This window comes from Sapajus apella, unplaced genomic scaffold (genome assembly GCF_009761245.1).
Source record: "Sapajus apella isolate SASKATOON/1434 unplaced genomic scaffold, GSC_monkey_1.0 scaffold69, whole genome shotgun sequence".
In the NCBI taxonomy this organism is placed as follows: Eukaryota; Metazoa; Chordata; class Mammalia; order Primates; family Cebidae; genus Sapajus; species Sapajus apella.
In genome coordinates, this window is record NW_022437009.1 from 7,301,084 (window position 1) to 7,304,961 (window position 3,878).

The 3,878-nt window shown below is 53.8% G+C and overlaps 1 pseudogene; it reads left to right on the top strand.

Annotated features, from left to right (window-relative positions):
* The first annotated feature begins 2,769 nt into the window (after window positions 1-2,769).
* Window positions 2,770-3,292, top strand: LOC116531209 (annotated as a pseudogene).
* The last annotated feature ends 586 nt before the right edge of the window (window positions 3,293-3,878 follow it).

The window sequence follows — 3,878 nt, forward strand, 5'->3', positions numbered from 1 at the left end:
CTAGAAGCTATATGGAAGCCTAAGGCAGTGGCATTGATGCACTGCAAAGGACACCAGAAAGGAGATTCACCAGAGGCAAGGGGAAATAGGGCAGCTGACCTACAGGCCAGACAGGCAGCCTTGGGGCCAGTAAAACCTCTGACCCTTCTTGTGACTCTGCCAGCCCCAACCCTGCCCCCTACCCCTACGTACTCACCTGAGGAAGAAAACTTTGCTAAAGAACAGGGGGGAAGACATTATTCCACAGGACAGTGGACTCTACCGGACACAAGGATTGTGCTCCCTGAGGCTCTAGGATGGGCTCTAGTTAAGGACACTCACCAGGCCACTCACTTAGGGCAAACAAAATTAACTGAGCTGCTGAGGGTTAGATACTACATTCCACACTTATATAAGATTGTTAGAAAAATGACTACTTGTTGTAATGTATGTGCCAGGGTAAATCCAGGAGGCAGTAGGCCTAGTCAGGCAGGGATAAGACTTAAATGTATTAGCCCAGGGGAACACTGGGGGTTAGATTTTACTGAAATAAAGCCCCCAGAGTGCGGCTGTAAGTACGTCCTTGTGTTTGTAGACACTTTCTCTGGATGGGTCGAGGCTTTTCCTACTAGGTCAGAAACCGCATTGGTAGTAGAGAAAAAATTGTTACAGGACCTGGTTCCTCAGTTTGGCTTGCCCCTGACACTGGGATCAGATAATGGCCCTGCATTTACAGCACAGGTTTACTGGAAACTACACTGTGCCTATCGCCCCCCGGGCTCAGGGCAGGTTGAAAAGATGAACCGGACCATAAAGAAAACTAACAAAATTCATTCTAGAGACCGGTGAAAACTGGGTCAGCCTGCTTCCTTTTGTTCTCCCCCGTGCCCGATGTACTCCCTGTAAAAAAAGCTTTACTCCTTTTGAAATTATGTTTAAAAAGGCCCCCTCCCTTACTCCCTAGACTTGCGAACGCCATACATGCTGGGGTCCATAACCACACACTCCTTAAGTCCTTGCAGGCACTCCAGTTTGTTCAGTCCCAGGTGCACACGCTCATCAGGGGAACTCGACCCACCCCGGTAGATTTCACTGACCAGCCGGTACACCCCTTCCAGCCAGGGGACGAAGTCTTGGTGAAGAGAGTCACTGCCTCCGGCCTAACTCCTTGCTGGAAAGGACCCTACACTGTAATCCTGGTCACCCCCACGGCAATCAAGGTGGACGGACTGACTGCCTGGATTCACCACTCACACATCAAGACTGGCCCCTGGATGCAGGATGGGAAGCGGTTCCATCCTCAACGGACCCCCTAAAGCTAAGACTATTGCGCCGTTCTCGGTCATCATCCTACTCTCCCTGATTCCTGCAACCACCCTCCGAAAGGGACCCTCCTTGGCACCCACCTACTATCGATGGGTCATCACCGAGGGCTCCACTGGAGCATATGTTAGTTCCTTAACTGGAAAGGGACCCACCCAAGTCAACCTAACCCTGGAGTACACTCCGGAGACCCCCATTACCTTCTCCCTGGACCTCTGTGCCCTCCTGGGCCCCCACTTAAATTTCAGGACAAGTGGGGGTATAGCTGGGTGCGGCAGTTTAGGGGCAGAGCGACAACTCCAGACCATGGGGTTATATTTGTGCCCAGGATCCACCCCGCCAAAAAGATGGAACTGTGGAGACTGAAATGAATTCTTTTGCCCCCATTGGGGTTGTGAAACTATCTCCACTATAACAGGATATACTGCAAACAGACACTCTTTCACTTCTTTCACCCGAAACCCTCCCCCAAACCCCTGGCTAACATTCCTGCTCACTGGATTAGCAGGACCCTTGGTGCTAATGGTCCTAGGGTTAACATTTGGACCATGCCTTTTAAACATGCTCCTCAAATTTATCCAGGAAGGAATAGACTCGGTCAAATTGATGGTCCTGAGATCCAAACATGGGCCCTTGTGTCAAAAAGAGGAAACCTATTAAAGATTTAATACATGTTAAAAGGACAGGGGGGAATGTGATATTGTGCCAGAATTGCTAGCCTTTGCTTACCGGTAATAACTAAACTAAGCAGCCCAGGATAACTAAGATCTGTGTGTAAACAAATGCTTATCTTGACTTCTGTAAACCACTGAAGTAACAAACAGAATGACAAAAGTCCCCTGGACCTTGGAATGTCCGGAGACCCCCACCCTTGTCTCCACCGAGAAGTGAATCACAGAATCCCCTGGCCCTTGGAATGTCTGAAACCTTTTCATCCCCATCCCCGCTCCTCACCCTCACTCCCAAGGTGGTTTTTCAGGTATAAAAAGTTTTGGCACCCTCCTTTCGAGGCCACAGGTTGGAGAGACGTGAGTCCTCTGTGGTCGCCGGCATAATAAATGACCCTGCAATCTGGCATACTTTTGTCTTGGTGCTTTCTATGCTCGATCCAGTACAACACAACCTCCGCTTTCCGGGTTCAAGAGATTCTCCAGCTTCAGCCTTCGGAGTAGCTGGGATTACAGGCATGCGCCACCACGCCCAGCTAATTTTGTATTAGTAGAGACAGGGTTTCTCCATGTTGGTCAAGCTGGTCTCGAACTCCCGACCTCAGGTGATACGTCCGCCTTGGCCTCCAACTCCCGACCTCAGGTGATACGTCCACCTTGGCCTCACAAAGTGCTGGAATTACAGGCATTAGCCACCGCGCCCGGCCCGACTCGTCTTTAATACCCAACAGGTGCCAACCGCTGCGGGCCTGGCTCTGTGGTGAGCAAGTTGCACGGAGTCTCCCATCAGGACCTCCCGATGAGCCTACGAGGTCGGTTCTATTACCGTCGCCACTTCAGGGGTAGGAAACAGGCGCAGAGGGCTGGGGAACTTCCCGAGGTCACTGAACTGCTGTCAGGCCCGGATTGGAATCCAAACACATCCCAGTCCAAGCCCGGCTCCACAGCGCCAGCCCCCGGCCGTTTTCCGGGGTCCCAGTGGTACCCGCGTCCATTCAAATGCTGCCTAGTCCCCCTCTTCAGTCGCTTCCCGCTACTCCGCGCGCGCATCGCCCGCCGCCCCCCCAGGGTCAGGCCTCTCGGTGGCTCTTCCTTTTTCTCTGCCAGAAACTGAGGGGTGAGACCGACGTTTGTGTCCCGAACGCTTGCAGGTGGCCGCGACGATCCCCGGAGACACACGAGGGGAGAACGAGTCGGTGCGCGCGGCTATGAGAACCCCCGAACAAGCTTTCCGGGAGCTTGTGTGCCAAAGCAGCGAGCACTAGGGCCGACTCCGCCCCTGGTGCGCAGGCTCGGCCCCAGGCGCGTTGTCACGCAGCTGAGAGGTCTCTTCTTTTTTTTTTTTTTTAAGAGACAGGGTTTCACTATGTTGGCCAGGCTGGTCTTGAACTCTTGACTTCAGGTGATCCACCCTCCTCAGCCTCCCAAAGTGCTGGGATTACAGGCTTGAGCCACCACGCCCGGCCTCGGAGAGGTCCCTTCAAACCGAGTCAGGTGAACTCTACGGCGCGGGAGCCACGTGGTGCAGAGAGCCGAGCCCCGCCCCGCCGCGTCACACCCGCGCTCGGCGCCGCGCTTAACCATTAGTTGGGTAACTGACCGGTGCCCTAGCTGCTTGGGTAGGAACGAAAGGACCCTCGCGGGCGGGGATACCACGTCTCCAGGGGGTGGTAGGCGGCCTCACTGAGGGCTTCGTGGCTGCGTGTTATCTCGGAGTGCGGCGTTGGTGGAGGGGCGGCCAGGTGTTTGGCCATGGGCTCCCGGAGAGGAATGTGGCCAGGTGACCTGGGGTAATCACTTCCTCCTCACAGGAGATGCCTTTTTTTGTCTGGAAGAATAGTGACTGGGCTGTAAAAACAAACGTGCCTACCTTCCAGGCTCTCTCGACTGGAGATAACCCCTTGGGAG